This window comes from Trachurus japonicus, chromosome 17 (assembly GCF_045865225.1).
Source record: "Trachurus japonicus isolate A0001 chromosome 17, Traja_1.0".
Taxonomy (NCBI): Eukaryota; Metazoa; Chordata; class Actinopteri; order Carangiformes; family Carangidae; genus Trachurus; species Trachurus japonicus.
In genome coordinates this window covers 29,146,976-29,164,945 of record NC_140923.1, presented here as the reverse complement: position 1 = coordinate 29,164,945, position 17,970 = coordinate 29,146,976, and the positions used below count along the sequence as shown (strand labels likewise).

The window sequence follows — 17,970 nt, the reverse complement described above, 5'->3', positions numbered from 1 at the left end:
ATTTTTTGTTTTGTCATCAGCACACATGCATGTAAAATAAAACTATTCAAAAACAGTGAGTAGAACTTTAAAACTTGTATTGTGTTGAACAATCAATTCTTTCTTCAATCAAAATGTAAAATAAATAAATAACTACAAATTAATAAATAAATTCCCATTCAAAACGTTAAATGAAATGCTGTGTTAAACATTAATATGTCTGCCAGCTCAAATGTGGCTTCTGTAGTTTTGTGTTTTGGCCTCAATCCTTCAGGGTTCTATAACTCAACTTCAACTCCTGCTAACGTTTCCATATTTCGCACATTCTGTGACAAACTGTAAACTGTTTTCTTGTCTGTAACAACATCTATTGCACGTCTGTCCGTCCTGGGTGAGGGATCCCTCCTCTGTTGCTCACCCTGAGGTTTCTCCGATTTTTCCCCGTTAAAAGGGTTTTCCATGGAGTTTTTCCTCAGTCGATGTGAGGGTCTAAGGACAGAGGATGTTGTTACGATGCCATGTAAAGCCCTTTGAGACAAACTGTTTGTAAAAACGGGCTATACAAATAAAATTGCCTTGCCTTGCCTTGCCTTGCCTATAACTCATCTGTGATGTCATGTGATGGAGGAGTGCACAGTGCATGTAGGGGGCGTGGCCTCAGCAGCCTTTCAGTCAGTGTGCTGCTGTGTGCATGTGATTAAGGAATAGCAGAGATATTCAAGTGTGTGTGCATTAAATCTGGTGGTTTTAGCCAAGATTATGCTACAATATATTTTCCCCAACTGTATTTTAGCCAACGTTCAATTTTGTATATTTCCAGTTTATTCTGGTTTATTCCTTTATATTCCCGTTAATTCCCATGGAAAGTTTCCAACTTTGAAAGTTCTCGGAATTTTGAAACCATTCTCTCCAATGAAGTGTGTGTGTGTGTGTGTGTGTGGAGACAAGACTCTGACTCCTCTCAGACACATCATGTATAAGAAGACCTGCACCTCTCTGTAACTGTCTTCACCCTTTAAAGGTAGAGTCTGCAGGTTTGGTCGTTGCAGTTTGTAAACACAACATGTAAACTGGGCCCTTCCTCTCAGGCTCAACTGTGCAGCCTCCTGCCTCTGACAGCAATAAGCAGCAGTTTGTTGTCAGGACTGCAAAGAAACGGAAATACAGTGAAGCGCTGGAGCGGCAGGCGGCAGGCGGAGCCTGGAGGGCTAAGCTGAGACGAGTAGGAGGTTCGTTGTGGTGAGCTGGAAGCGGATGCGACCGCCGGATAATAGGCGCCATCACTAGTGGAAGCAAAGATGGTTTATAAACCAAGACGGCCAGTTTCCTGTATAGGCTACATGTTACATGGGCTTCTCCACGGCCCCGCCCCTTTAGGAGACTAGTGGCAGCCTTGAGTCCATTGACTCCAATGAGAGAAGTGAACACAGATTATGGTTGATTCTTTCGCCCCACTAGCCTAGAAATCTAGACGCACCCTAGCAGCAGCAAAAATATTTGCTCCGTAGGTCGGTCTAGAAACGAGCCATAGGAACTTTTTGAGTCTCGAACACCGATTGTGTTCACCAATCACAGCGCTCTATCTGTTTAGAGAGTCGTTGGGCGGGCTTAATGCGATGACGACATACATTCGGCTTGTCAGGCTAACGACATCTTGGCATATAGAGTATCTTTGGGGGAAGTTAGCATCTAGCTAGCAGGGCTAGCACTCGTGGCAGCTAGCGGGCAGCCCTCCTACTCTTGCTGCACTGAACTTTACCTGCTATGTCATTGGCTGTGGAGCATCAAAATACAGGGAGGGCAGACACAGTCACCACCACACATGAGTGGAAGACCATAGGTGATGATCAAGTCTGTATTTTATTTTTAAAGAAAATCCTGCAGACTCTACCTTTAACCTTACTGCATTGCATGCTGGAAAGAATGTGCGAATAACTAATAATTGATGGTTCAGGGAGACGATCTGCACTCCATTTACCAAACTGTATCTCTGATTTCTGTACAGCGTCATCTACTGTATTTTCACCTCTTCAACTAAGGTCTCAGTTTCTGTCCACCCAGACCACAACACAACCACAGAGACTTTCAAAGTAAAACTTAGTTTCTGAAAGTCTCTGGTAAAGACGTGTGGATTAGTCTATTCAGTTTACAGATGTGTTCATTTTCTTACCGTTTTCATATTTTTTCAGGATGAGGATGAACCGATGTGTTCCAGCAAACATTAGCTGCATTTTCTGATAAACATAAACTAATAACATATAACACAAAGAATTTCTTCAAACCAGGCATGGGCAATATGTGGCCCGTCGGGCTTTTTAATCCGGCCCATTAAATATTGGTACAAAATTGTCCAAACTGTAGCAAAGACCACAAACTTTGATGCACTGGGAAAAAAGGATGACCAACAACTGAATGTAATTTGAATGTAAGTTTTATTTTACTGTGAGGTAACGGCTTTTACATGTCATTTATATTAGTTTACACAAACACTATCCATTCATCTGATGTTGGCCGAGCCCACTATCAAATTTTAAAACTCATAGTGGCCCAAACCAAAAAGTTTGTCCACCCCTGGTCTAACCCCAAAAACTCATAATAAGTCATAATATTCAATGTTATATAATACATACTGATTGCTGTAATAAGTCAGCCATGAATGCTGGTTTATAAATGCAGCATTTGGCCTCCATCTGAACACTGATGTTTATTTCTATTTATTTCTGACCCTGCAGTGGACTCCATCCAAACTAATCGCCCAAGCTGCTAACCCTCCATCAGCCAGAGGGGCCTTTAAAAAAAAATAAAATAAATAAAAATAAAAAAACACAACACCAGTCAGAGCGGCAGACACGGGCAAAACGGAGGACTGAAAATAGACGAGTGAAGAAGGAGAAGGAGGAGAAGAAGAAGTGTGGAGGAGGAGGAGGAGAGAGGGGGAGGGGGTAGAGAGAGAGAGAGAGAGAGGGAGAAAGGTGAAACCACCATCACCACCTTCACCCCCGCCCTCCCCTCCCCTCCCTCTGGACAGACTGTCTTCAGTGCCCAACCTGATTGGACTGGTGATGATTTGTGAGCCCACTCAGAGTGCAGTGAAAGCTGAAGCAGTTGTCCTGTTGGAAATGGGCCCCGGAGCCCCGGCTACGGATCCTCTGTCAGGGTTAGATAGGACGGAGAGGGAGAGGATGTGAAGGAGTGAGCGTGAGCTCTGGCATCTATACTGCCTATAAATGCCTGTTTATATGTTTGTGAGCGTGTGTGTGTGTGTGTGTGTGTGTGTGCGTGTGCTTGTCTGTCTACAGCTCCATTTCCATCCAACTGTTCAGCAAATATGGAAGTTTTGAAATGCTGCAATAAAAAGTTTGTGCCTGGTCCAGCTGAGTTGAAGAGAATTTGTTTCATAAATGATCCAACAGAGAAAGAGAGAGAGAACATGGTCCATTAGAGAAGTCACTGTTGAGTTCAGACACACTGTGGTGAAGGTGTGTGTCTCCATCCTGGCCTCTCCGCTGCTTCACGCGTTGTGTAAGAAAACCAACTTTCTGTCGACTCCCGTTGTTTTTCGCTCCTACATACAGTAAAAATCCACACCAGGATTACTTTGGATGGAAACCAAGCTAGTGTGTATTCTACACGTGTGTCTGCTTCTGCTGTGTATGTGTGTGTGTGTGTGTGTGTGTGGGTGGGTGGGTGGTGGAGTGGATATGTTCGCAGATGCACTTTGAGCTGATGGAAGCCGACAGCTGCCTTACCGTTTTACAGGATGACGTGTTGGTGTGGCTGAGAAGGGCCCGGGCAGGAATGCCAAGCCCTCGCTCGGCCCTCCGTTCTCCGCTCTGGGAGAGAGAGAGAGAGAGAACGGCTCTATTTCCTACGGTCCCGTCTATCGATCCGTTGGTATCGGTTGTTATCTGTTTCCGTGGGTCTCAGCACGCTGCTGCTTCTGGGTAGGGGGGTTTGAGGGGGGTTGTTTTTTTTCCCTCTATGGTGCATTTGAATTCAAGAATCTTTGAATGGGTGACACCTGATCGCCATGTTTCCACCTGCTTTCACTGAACCGTGAGTTAAAGGTTGTAGGTTTTCAGTTATGTTCCCATTTGTCAATTTACTAATCCGACCCCGGCTCGTTTCTCCTGTTCCTGATGGAGCGACTGTGCACGGCGCCCTGAGACCAGGCTGCTTCATTGAGATTCCCTCCTCAGCTTCATGAGGTGGTGAATTTTTAATCAAAACGTATTCTTTTTTTTCTTTTTTTTTACCTGATTAAGTCTAATGTCATCATGTTGCTCTGCAGTGAGCTGGAGAACTGTAGTGAAATCACTATCTTCATAAGGAAAGTGTAAATGCTGCTGCAGTAAACACCAATACACAACCAGGAGGGAATCAAAGCTGCTCACTGATGGTTCGAGCTGAATTAAGTCAAACCTGGAGCCTGGAGCAGCTGCTGCTTGGTCCAGGACAACCCCCCCCCCTCCACCAGTCCAGAGATAAAGTCAGTGATGTGGAGAGTCTGGTTCAAGTGCAGCATGAAAAAGCCCAGGAACAGCAGCTGAAGGTTTTACCGCCTGTGCCGGTGTCCAAGGTGCTCCGAGGCCTCAGTCCGCTCGTCCACACCCAATTTCGACATCGCCCTGAATCACCACGGTGACCGGGTCCTGCACTAGTAGAGGAGGCAGTGACTGGATGACTGTGTCCTCCGTCGTCACAGTGACAGACGTGTGAGATGTGTCAGTATGCAAAAACACATGAATCATGTACAGTACAGTTCTTCTGTCTTTGATTATACTATATTTTATAGAGAGTGTTATATTCTGGAATATGCAACACACTGTACAACTGTGGAAGTGGATGCGCTTAGTCGAGCGCTGACGGCTGATTGGCTCATTTACCCGAATCAGTTTTAGTTTCACACCCACTGTTTTTTGTTGGGGTCTTTTATTGTTTTAGTTTGTGTTATTGTGTTTTTGTATTTTCACCATCAGTTGTATGGCAGAGCCTTTGTTACCATGCAGTTTAAAACGTTGTGTTACTGCCAGCACCTGTGGGTTTAGTAACACACACTGTCCTTTAATTCAATCTGTTTGCTATTGGGTTCATAAACATAGAGCTGTGATTCAGAATATACAGAATATATATAGTTTTTATTTATTTATTCATGTTTTAATGTGAATTAAAATTTAAAGGGGATATATTATGGAAATATCACTTTCCGAAGGCTCTTTATCACATATTTGGGTATTTGTTTTGCCTTCTGGCGACAAAAATTTGAGAATTGACAAAGAAAATCTGTAATTTTTAGACTCCCAGGTTAAAATCCATGTGGTTTTATGAGCTGTTCCCTCAGTTGTCTGGCAATGATGTAACTAGTTTTTGAATTTGCATAATACCACCCCTACCTGGTACTTGTAGAAGGGGCAGTGGTTCATTTGCATTTAAAGGGACAGGCACTGAAACCAGCCATTCTGAACAGGGCTGTTTTGAGAGGATGTAAAGAACTGTGATGTTTGATCCTTGGAGTATTTTGACCAAAGCATGTCACAGACATGTCTTTAAGACACCTGGGAAATATTTTTATTTGTGGAAAAGGGGCAGAATATGTCTCCTTTAAAGAGCAAAGTTCAGGCCTGGGTCAATATTCAATAATATTAGATATCAAAAACACTTTTATATGATGCAATATATTAGATCACAAATAGCAACATTTTTGCATGAATGTATGGAGATATTAAAATTAGAATTTTGCCCAAGCCTATAATGACTAATGATTGAAATCCATATAGTACAGTATAGTCAGGTAAACTTCACACCTTTCAAAATTTGTTTTGCAATTTTCCTTAGTGAACGCGTTCAGGATTTAATGATGTAGATTAATAATGTTGATTTACTCGGTGGTTTATGGTTATATATTTAGATGTAGATTTAAATTAGTCAAACACTTGGATGGTGTTGATCACTTTGTTTATGTTGTATGAGGCGTGTCCTGTCTGGATTTGGAAACACTGGGATTCTGCAGGGCGTGCACATCTGTAGAGTGTAAACTCACAGCTGGAGCACAAGTGTGCACAAGTTCTGATGGTTCGATGTCAGACTTGCTACGTCCTGAGGAGCGTTCCTCAGCTGCCAGTGCGTGAATGTTGGACGTCATTGGACGTGCTCGTGTTGAACTCTTAAGTTTACAGTGGGGAAAAGAAAAAAGCATTGTCTTACAAATGTTTCCACCGTGATGGCTGGATTTAACTTACTGTTGATATGATGTGGTTGTGGTGCCTATAGTGTAGCATGCAGGTGTTGGTAAAATGTTGTATAAAGTGTGCATATTGAGTCAGTTTGGGGATTGAAGGAGTCAGCGAGTGAAACTTTTAGTTTTCTTTCATTAGTTCGCAGCTTTGTTTTTTTTTTTTTAGATGAGTCTCTTAATGAAAAGCTCCATTCCCGTCTGTCGACAGGATCCCACTGAACGTCCACTACACACACCACCGACATGGATCCTCTCCATTCCTTCACTGTGGCCGCTGTGTGCAGGGACACAGCCTCTTCTTCTCCTGGGAAAATAACACAAAATATAATACTGTATATAATAAATAAATTATAATAATAATAATAAGTCACACCTGCATAGCAGTTATAAACCATCATTATAAAATAATAAATAAAGTTTTGTTTTGATTTACAAGGATCGTTTCAGATGCGTTTTTCTCATCTATTAAAAAGTATGATTTTTTTTCACTTTCCCTGAGATGCAAGTGAAATTTATTTAATTAGTACATTTTTGTTAGTATTTTTTAGTGTGTTATTGTCATTCTCATTTCAGCCACATGAGGTGAAAACTGAAATCTGTCTGTCCGAAGCAGCTGAGATGATAATTTAAAGATTTATTTTATTCACAGGTGATTAAAAAAAAAAAAAAAAAGATTTTGTCCTATCAGGGCTCCTGTAGGCATAGAATCTGATTATCTAATAGTGTAAATAGTTGAACAGTGTGGTGTGACTCAAGATATAACATAGAGAGTTTATGAGTAGATGAAGTGGGTTTAAGGAAGGAGCAGGTCATCAGTGTCATTCATTAGAAACCTGAAGCTGAACCTTCTCCTGAGCTGCAGTGGAAATCAGTAGTTGCACATACTGTATAACTATGACTTCAACTTCAGACTGGGAAGAAAAGAAGAATGTGTGCATTATGTTTTGATATGTAAAGAGAATGTGTCCATGCTGACCTCATGTCAATCAGTCAATCAAACTTTATTTGTAGAGCACATTTCGCACAAGAAAAAGCAGCCCAAAGTGCTTTACATGATAGAACAAAAAAAGACATTTACGCACACATTCTCACACACACACACACACACACACACACACACACACACACACACACACACACACACACACACACACACTTTTCAAGTAAAATGAAAACATTGAGGAACTAAAAATTACTGATCTTACACTCAACAATTTGTAGTGGGGATAACACGGGGATAAAAACAAGAATGGCATAGAATAAAATGAAAATAAATATATAATAAATAAATAATACAAAGGAATGAAATGGCAATGTTGCATACAATTAAAGTTGAGTAAAGATCTATTAAAACAATAAAAACTATATAAAATAGTAAAATAAATCAAATTCAGTAAAAAGCCTGAGTTTGCTTTTAAAAACGTCCATGAATAACCTTTGGATCTCTATGAAAGTATATATCTAGTTTGTGGTTTCCTGTCTAATTGGAGCCGTCAGTTACATGAGGTTTGAAATACCACCTGGTTAAGTGGTGTGCTGGAGCTTTTCATTACAAATCTTTTGCAAAATTTTGGAAAGGTTTTCCCTCCTAAAGCTGGCCTCCAGTTTGCAGTTTGGTCTTTGAAGCTTTCAAATAAATCAATAGGAGGTGGGAAAGCGTCTGTAGTCTGTAGCTGACATCATGATGTGTTATAGAGGAGCAGTCAGGTGACTGTAGGTGGAAGCAGCAGAGTAGATGAGTTGAGTGTGTGAGCAGACCTCGGGATCATGATGTATCGAATGTGTTGCTGCTGCTGTGGCGATGATGAGTGATCCACTGTCTGCAGCTGTGTGGCTGCTGGGGAACATCTGTATGAATAGGAGGAAGTCTGAGATAGTGAACTGAAATATGTTTTTGCTGTAGGTGAAATAAGTCAACATCATGTTTTTTTAAGTCTGATCTGAAAACTGCATTGAACCCACACTCCAGCAAATGACACCGAATCAAATCCCAGTCACACAGGATCAGGATCGTTGCTTTGGTCACACAGTTGTGTCCAGCAGCGTCCTTCCACTCCTCTGATGTGTGTCTTTAATGGAACACACTCACGTCTCACTTCAGGTGCTGTCCTTCAGCGGCTGTGTCTAAAGACTGGTTGCATCATCCTATTTCTAAGGCTCCTTCAAAATGTGTCCTTCTTGTCTTATCCAAAAGGTTGATCCTTTTATTTCCCAAGATTCACGGCGTGCCTCCTATTTTGAAAGTATACAGTAGCAGAGGATTACGCTGTTGATTATAATTATTGTGTTTCAGCTCAATCCAACAACTAAAAACTAAAAGAGATGTCGGGTACTGTCAGAGTTGCTAGGCAACAGGAGATGCCTTTGTGATGCAACAAGGTGAGGTTGGGTAGCTACAGCCGATGATGCAATCTTCAAAAGATCAGACCAGACCAAGCTGCGTTCACAGTTTGAAGGAGGAATTCAACGTCCTGGTTTCAATCGAGGTGTCAGGACACGGGTTGATATGATTGGCTGGAGTGTAAGCAGTGACCTCACCAGCCTCAGACGTTGTCCCTGGACCACTTCCTGGTGTGACTGGGATCTCAGGCTGGAGATGCAGCAGATCTGTAGCAGGGGTGATGATTCAAAGCATCACCGTGGATGTAAAAGTATAGTAAACAGAGCAACACAAGTTCTCTGCTTTGACATTAAAGGGGACATATTATGGAAATATCACTTTTTGAAGGCTCTTGGGTGTTTGTCTTGCCTTCCAGCCCCCAAAATCTGTCTTTTTCAGGCTCCAGAGGTTGAAATTCATGTGGTTTTACCAGCTGTTCCCCTAGTTGTCATTCAAGGATGTCATTGGTTTACCTACCTAACACTTACCCTACCTGTGAGTAACAGTACCGGTAGAGGGGACGGGGCTGTATGAGCTGTGACTCATTTGCATTTAAAGGGACAGGTACTGAAAATGGCTGTTCTGAAGAGGGTTGTTTTGAGGATGGATGAAAAGAGAGCTGTGGTGTTTGATCCTTGGGCCACATCACTTTAAAAAAAAAGTAATTATTAGTTATACTTACTTTCCCCAAAAAGTAACTCAGTTAGCAACTGAATTACTACATTATAAGAGTAACTAATTACCAGGAAAAATCATAAAATCAAAATCAATCAAAAGTCATTTGAATGAACTACCCTAACGCTCTAACCCTAACCTCAGTATTATCACTGAGGAATACTGAGTGAGTTGGTTAGTTCCAGACAAATGGCTTTTTTCCGACTAGTTGATGAGCTGGAACAAATACACTGCCCGTCCAAAAACAAAGTCACCACTTGGATTTAACTAAGCTAATAGGTCAGAGCCTCCCATTGGATAATTACTGCATGGATGATTATGTTTCAGCTATGTTTCAACTTATCTAACCCTAACTGATGCAGTCTCATTTCTTAAACAACCATGTCAGAAGACACATTATGTGGTCGTGGAGAAGTGAAATTATTGGCATGCATCAAGCAAATAAAACATCTAAGGAGATTGCTGAAACTAAGATTGGGTTAAGAACTGTCCAACGCACTATTACAAACTGGAAGGAGAGTGGGGAACCATCATCTTCAAGCAAGGAATGTGGTCCAATGTGACCACAGAGTCCAGACCTTCTGAATCCCATTGACAATCTTTGAAGAATGAATGCAACTCTGGACGGAAATAAATGTTGTGACATTGCAGAAGCTTATCGAAACGATGCCACAGCAAATGCATACCGAAATCAAAGCTAAAGGCGGTCCAGCGAAATATTAGAGTGGGTGACTTTTTTTTGGACGGGCATATATATTGTATAACAAACAAATAATATGTCTCCTTTCACGCCAGACAGACTCTTGGTGCTATTTTCAGCCTGAACGCTCGGTTATTAGTAGGAAGCGCTCGGGGGGGGGGGGGGGTCCATCATTCCCTGAGGGAAGCCTGCACGGAACAAGGACGGAGGTGAACTCTCAGCCACCGTTTGCTGGAGCGTGGGTGTTGTTCAGTTTTTCATATAGCGGAGGAGATCGGAGCAGACGTGGTCTGATCTCAGAAAGGAGACGAGGTCATTAGAGAGAGAGGGAGAGGAAGGAGAGAGAAGGGTTCTGATGTTCGTGTGGTGAAATGTGTTTGGAAGAGAGGCAGAGAGAGGGTCTGGGAGGTGACACATCCAGGTGGAGTCTATCTGTACAGATTAGTTTCTACTGATTCTACCCAGTGCCACCGACAGCAGGACGATCTGTGATGACATTGATTTTCTACATCACTGTACATTAAGTTGGATTTTTTTTTTAAACAGTTTAAAACTGTCCATGCCTGTACTTTGTTTGGTTTTGCTTGAATGCAACATGTTGACTGTTGCTGGTGATAACAGCACAGACACTGCTATAACTTATTATACATTACAACATTGTGTTATTTCCTGTTTGTGTTGTTGTTTTTTGTTTCTATGAATAAAAAAAAAAGTGGGTTTACATTTTACAGCTGTGTGTGTGTCCTTCCTCCTCCTCCTCCTCCTCCTCTTCCTCTGCATCTGTGATCACGGCCTGGTCCGCTCTGACTGGCTGTGAGAGAGAAAAGGGGGTGGGGTCTCTCTGTTCGCCCCTCCCTCCTCTCCCTCTGCGTCCGTCAAAGATGCTGGGACTCCAAAGTGTGAAAGTTGGCTCAACTCTGGTGTGACCAGAATAGTCGTGATGGCTGACAGCTGCCGAGCTGCCTGGAGACGCAGCACAACAGTGACGGTGTCGGAGTGTCGGGGGGCCCCCACACCGAGGGCCCAGCACAGGAACTATATGACGATGTACTATGTACAGACATCCAGATTTCATACTGTTGCTTTGGTTTGTGTGAAGACATGTGGTTCAGAAATAAGAGTGTGTGTTGGTTCAGTCTTATTTCAATAAACGACTGTTTTGTGGATTACACAGTAATGATCTAATATTGTCATTTAAAAATAGACAAAGTTCTACTCTGCTCCTGTCAGACTGAAGCCTGTGCTGTTACTGGCTAAATCCATCTGTTGCACCAAACAGCTCAGTTATCCTTTTCCGAACGTCAAAAACGTAAGCCGGTTTTGCATTTCCGGTGGAATTTTATGTTTATGTTTCCATGTTTTGGGTAGTCGCGGTAAATGCATGGATTTTTTTTTTTTCACTGAAAATCTGTAAAACGCATGGATCATCACACCAGCTTTTAACAGTGGATATCACACAAATTGACATCCGTGTTAAAAGCCAGTGTTAATAGATCCATGCGTTTACCGCAACTATGACAACGACTGAAAACCTTGGAAACGGAAACGTACAATTCCACCGGAAATGCAAAACTGGCTTCCGGTTTTGATCATAGATGACGTTCGGAAACTTGTGGATATTCAGCTGGACTGTGGTGCAATGAATTCTGGGTAAATTGGATCAACTGCAGCCAACCATAAAATTATTAGTCTCCAAGAGGAGTTCTACGGAAACAGGACATTTAACTTGAAGAGTGAAGCAAGAAAAAAAATCTGATTTGGAAAAAAGATGGCAACAGTCTGGAAACGCTCTTCCCCTCTCTTTGCTCTCTAACAGTGTTAGCAAACCACAAGTTATCAGACATGCTTTCTTCTCTTTTTGGTGCTGTTTGGCCACTGGTCATTGCAGGTGTCATTGACTGTTACCATGGTAACATTACAGCTCAGTCCAAACACTGAAGGAAAACTAAAAACAATGGTGCTCTCTATTCATTTAACTCCTTTCCCTCCTTCATACTGACAGCGGTTCAGTTCAGTTCAGTTCAGTCCAGGTAGGTTCAGAGCTTTTATCCCACAGAGGGAAATTATTTGCGGTGGTAGTAAGAAAACAAATTAGAATATAGGATACATAGAAGAATATAAAAAACATAAAACCACCAAACTTACCAATAAAAAAAATAGTTTTGTAAAGTAAAGTAGTGCAAATTGAATGCACTAAAAGAGTATTTATACCTATTTGTTCTGGCACTAGGGAGCCTATATCTCCGCCCTAAAGAGAGAGGGATGAGTTCAGTATGTAGAGGATGGTCAGGACTGGATAAGTTTGTAGAAGCAGGCCGCTGTGCAACAGTTAGCTATTTTGTTGGCATCATTTACAATTTTGGACATATGGTTCTTATTTTGTGTAGAGAGGCCAGAGGTTAGGCAGAATGTTAAAACAGACCCAATAGAAGATCTATAAATTAAGGTATATTGCTTTTCTAATTAAATCATTTCAGTTGCTATGATAAATGATTCTTTTGTGTTTGAAGAAACCCACGTATTTTCTTTGTAACCACAAGGGGGAAAAGGAACTCTGTTGTTGTGTGTTTGAGCTTGAGATGTTTTCTAAGTGCACAGTGGATGGAGTTTATTTCTCCCACAGAGTTGGTGAGCGTTTCTGTGTTTCTGACAGGTCGACACTTCACAGCATCATCCCTGCTCAGGCTGGTCACAGTGAAAGGACACTTTCAGACGAGCAGGAGACATCATCACCAACACCAACTGATTGTGTTTCAGTGATTTAACTAAATGTGAGAAGAAATTTAAAGAGGAATGAATCTATCATCTGTGTGTTAAAACATCTTCACTATATAAAAATGTGACAGTTGATGGTGAACCAGAGACTTTGGGTGAACTGAGTATTTTGACAGACAGAGGTCAAAGGTGAAGGTCAGAAGTGGTGGAGGCAGAAAAAAGTGCAAGTACATAAAATCACTCTTTTGCAGCAAATCAATATTTTATTATTGAGTCATCTGTTGTCTGTAAAATGTAAAAAAAAAAAGTTAAAGTGCCTGAATCTGTTCAAGCATTGGAAAATCAAAATGATATGAATGCTATTTAAATATCAGATGTGTGTGAGCACGCCACAAATATTTTCTGCACTCAACATCACACTGTGGAGACCTGAGGCAGCAGCCGTTGGACCGTGGCCCTGAGATCTCAACACAGTAACTTAAGAAAACACACGCAAACAACACGTGTTCACACACACAACAGAAGAGTGAGTGAGAGTTTCCAGTGAACACAAAATAGTGATGAGAGGCGTAGTACTTACTGCACTGAGCTGCTGTGCTCTTAAAATAACTGGGACACACTGGCTTTTACTGCCCTAGAAACACTTCCTTTGTGTTGTTTTTGAGTTCATGCAGCTCAGGTTTTGTCAAATTGATGAAGATATTCTCTTAAAGGGATAGTTCCACATTTTGGCAAATTGGCCCATTGCCATAATCCCTATAGTCATAGCAGTAGGTTTGTTACCTTTATTTGTCGGTGCAAGCTATTTTTAGAACGGCGGAGCAGAGCCGTGAGCTGCTCAGAGCTACGTATGGAGGCTAACGCCGGGTTCACACCGGACGCCGAAGCGCCGCGAATAGCCGCGGAACGGAGACCGCTTCCCTTCGGCGCCCAAGTTAACAGGTTGTGTAGTTCAGACCAGACACGACGCGCCGCAAAGCGCCGCGATTGCTCGCGCCGTGCAGTTATCGTTTCGGCGTCTGCAATCGCGTCAATCTTGGCAGGAAGTCACACGTGAAACAACGAGAGAATCCGGTCAATTTTCAAAATAAAACACTTGAAAGGGAGACACGGAGTGGGCTGGCTGCAGGGGGGAGGAGGGGAGTGGGGAGGGGGGGGTCAAAACACAAACAAACAGGGAAAGAGCGAGAGAGAGGAGGCAGAGACGAGTTGTTGTCAAGTGAAGGACGACGTGAAATTAATTTTGGAAGTGAAGTACAGGGGGTTGTTTGACCCACAGCACACAGCATTATAATTATATGAGGTTATTTACTTATCCATGATGTAAAAAAACAGCTCTGAATGTGAGTAAACAACAGCTGAGGAGCAGAGGCGCTTGCGACCGCCGCAGAGAAATCAGCGTCTGGTGTGAACTGGAGGGACGCGGCTCGCGCGCGATTTCCACGGCCGTTCTGCTTCACGGCGCTTCCGCGTCAGGTGTGAACCTGGGATTTCTTGGTTTCCCTCATCAAACTCATCAGATACACAATCCAACAATTCCAAAACGCTGTCGTGGGCAAATTGTGACCTGCACATTCACCCACGCGGGGGGCGACCGCCATTCCGAAGGACTGCCATTCCGACGGTCTGCCAGTCCGAAAATTCCCGAAGGTCCGTCATTTCGAACTTCCCGAGGGGCCGCCGTTCCGAATGTGTTTTATTTTGAAAATTGACCGGATTCTCTCGTGGTTTGACTTCCTGCCCGGCTTGACACGACGCGCCGCGGGGACAGCGCCCGACCGGCCCCTCCCCCTCCGCCTCCAAAGTTTCACCCAGGTGCGAGTCTGATGCATTACATGCATGGTCTGATGCAGCCGCGGCACTACTGCTGAAAATAAATGTCCTTGCCCTGTGCTTTGTTTAGGTTTAGGCAATGTAGAAAGGAGTTGGTTAAGTTTAGTAAAAAGGTTAGGTAGAGGCCAATAAAATCGCAGTTAATATGTATCTCCCCCGGGAGTCGAACCCTGATCCACCGCGTCAAAAGCAGATGCTCTGACCACTACGCTACCACCGCAATTAGGCTTGTTTACTCCGTGCCGTAAACCATTCAAGATTTTTTCAGGTTCGGAATGGCACCCTTTCTTTCAGGTTCGTAATGGCACCCTTTTCCCATAAATAATTAAAGTGAAATTCCGGCGTAAGTGTAAACCATGGTCAAACACACCGTAACACCGAGTTAGACCCCCCCTCGAGAGATCAATTTGCCCGACCGCTACATTCACGAGATCCACCAACTTCAGCAAATACCGCAATGTCGCCACACACGGCGCTGTCCGGATCCACTGTCTGACCGCAACCAAAACGCCACCATTTGCCCAAAATAATGCTCAGAACTGCACCAAATGTCATCAATAGTACACACAGGGTCCCAGCACGTAGTACGAGTTGTCAAACATCTGCTAGCTTTGCCTGTTTTCTTTAGCAAGGAGATGCAACTCAACTCACCTACTTCTCCTCCGGGAGCCGCTTGTTGGTGAGGAAGCCCTGACGAGTCGATCACCGAGTGCACCGGAGTTCCGCAGCTCAATCAACAATTACCTCATGGAAATACAATCAGAGTTTTTTTTTTTATATCTTGCATATCACTTTATAACTATTATTATCGAGTGCTGGCCACGATATAGGCGCAAATGAGCATTTTTAAGAGCTGCGGAACTCCGGTGCACTCGGTGATCGACTCGTCAGGGCTTCCTCACGAACGAGCGGTGGTGAGTTGGTGAGTAGGTGAGTTGAGTTGCATCTCCTTGCTAAAGAAAACAGGCAAAGCTAGCAGATGTTTGACAACTCGTACTACGTGCTGGGACCCTGTGTGTACTATTGATGACATTTGGTGCAGTTCTGAGCATTATTTTGGGCAAATGGTGGCGTTTTGGTTGCGGTCAGACAGTGGATCCGGACAGCGCCGTGTGTGGCGATATTGCGGTATTTGCTGAAGTTGGTGGATCTCGTGAATGTAGCGGTCGGGCAAATTGATCTCTCGAGGGGGGGTCTAACTCGGTGTTACGGTGTGTTTGACCATGGTTTACACTTACGCCGGAATTTCACTTTAAGGGTCGGCATTCCAACAAATTAAAGTAAACGTTCGGAGTGGCGGCCCTTCGGAATGGCACCCTGGAACCTCACCACGCTATGAGATAATAACTGAATGTTACAAGACAGAGTTGTTTTAGAGGTAAATTCATGCAAAACCGCTGATGCGTGTTGCCTTCAGGGACAGTTTTTCAGCAAGCAGTCTCTGTATTTACCTCGAAAACAACTCTGTCTCATAACATTCTGTTATTATCTCATAGCGTGGTGAATGTGCAGGTCACAACTTGTCCACAACAGCGTTTGTTGGATTGTGTATTTGATGAGTTTGATGAGAGAAACCAAGAAATCCCATTAGCCTCTCTAGCGTAGCTCTGAGCAGCTCGCGGCTCTGCTCCGCCGTTCTAAAAATAGCTTGCACCAACAATTATAGGTAATAACAAACCTACTGCTATGACTATAGGGATTATGGCAATGGGCCAATTTGCCAAAATGTTGAACTATCCCTTTAAGGTGAATCTCATTTCTTTACATGGTCCATGCTCAGTTACAGATAAAAGCTCTTGGGTGAGTGAATGTTCTGAATTTTTTCTACAGGAACAGTGAAGTGGCTTTACAACACTGCTGGGCTCTGCTGAAGTTGATCTGGAGTCAGTTTCTGTTTCTATCCAAACATTTTTATGCGCATGTTACACTGAATTAAAAAGCCTTATGGAAACAGTAAAATTGGATTAAAGAAATGGCCGTTTGTCCTGTTTGTCGCACCGAGTTGTCACGAGCTGCAACACGAGTTTACCCGAGTAAGGAAAACAAATTTGATTGGTCGTTATCGAGCGGGCGGGATATTCAAAGTTTGGGGCGAGCCTGAGCTCCGTGTGTGTGTGCGTGTCTCAGACGTTTGAATGACGGATTACGGATCCAATATCAGTGGCTGGTGAATCGTGTGCAGGCTGACGTATAATCCGTGCGCCTGCATTATCCAATACGAAAAAACAAACAAACACACTTTCATCCCGGATTTACTCAAAAATAGAATTTTGCACAAAGTTTGGCCTACATCATCTGATAGATGAGTTATTACACTAATTTTATGACCCAGAGTGGGCTTAAATTCAATTTTCTTTTCTGTACACCTTTAAATGTCATGAATATCGACGAAAAAAAGTTTGTAGGTCAATGCAATGCAACCCAATGTCAGGGTATATGTAACTGGTATTTTTTCCAAAAAGTCTGACTATATCCAGGAAAATAAATCTGGACTCAACAGCAGTGGTTATAGGATTAATCCTGGTGTGTCTTGCCAAAATGCATATATAAAAACAAAAAATTGATCGCAATTTAATGTTTTCAGAAGAAACTACATTTTTAATAAATACACTTAAAAATACACTATAGGTGGATCAAATATTTTATATTTATGATTCTTGAATTGCAATCACATTTTCTGTCAATTCTCATATTTCCAGCTTTTCAAAGACATGGCAGGAGTAAGCAAAGAAGTAGTCTAGTGTACAGACGCACAGACTTTCTGTGTCTCTCAACCACGATCTCCCAGAACTGATCTGAGCGCTGCCGTTTGCAAACCACAGGTCGCCTCTGCTGTTGTGTCGCAATTAGCGGGCACATAAGCACTATTATAAGCTATGCAGTACGTACCATTTCTTGGTAGATGTGATCCATGTTTGCTAAAAAGTTCAATGAAAATGGATAGCATGCGTATCGCTCAGTAGCCTTGCTTCACCAGGCTCAGAGTGGAGAAGAGCCTGGTTTCTGTTCACTTCGAATTTTGTCTGGATTCTGGTTCCAGTCTAGAGAGCGGATCCGGAATTCACTGAAGTAAAAGTATTCACCAACATAAAACTTTAAATTCTGGCACACCATCGATTTCCGTCACAACATTATCAGGCAGCGATGTTGGCGATGCTGATGTTGATGATGATGGAGAATGTTCAATTGATAAGTGTATGGAAACAGCAAGTCTCATTCTAACAGCTCATCCCTATGAAATGAGCTTGTTCTCCACAGCAGTCAGTCACAGATGTCTCTGCTGCAGAAACACACAGTAACAATGACTCTGCCTTTGCCAGATTTACAGAAAACACAACCCCACCGGCCCGTGAAGATCTGAGCTCAGCTCAGTTGACCCAAGTCATTTGAGAGTGGGCTCGGACATTCACCTGCTGCTGCGTCTGTGCTGTCAGGACAGGATTAGGGTGAACT

General features: G+C 42.9%; 1 protein-coding gene across 1 annotated transcript in view; it reads left to right on the top strand.

The window, feature by feature from the left end:
- Positions 1 to 10,697, top strand: part of LOC146970889 (junctophilin-1-like) — a 47,764-nt gene extending 37,067 nt beyond the window's left edge. Inside the window, exon 7 of the mRNA XM_085804853.1 lies at positions 2,712 to 10,697. The gene's annotated coding sequence lies outside the window, so the exon portion shown is untranslated. The remainder of the gene's footprint in view (positions 1 to 2,711) is intronic.
- The last annotated feature ends 7,273 nt before the right edge of the window (positions 10,698 to 17,970 follow it).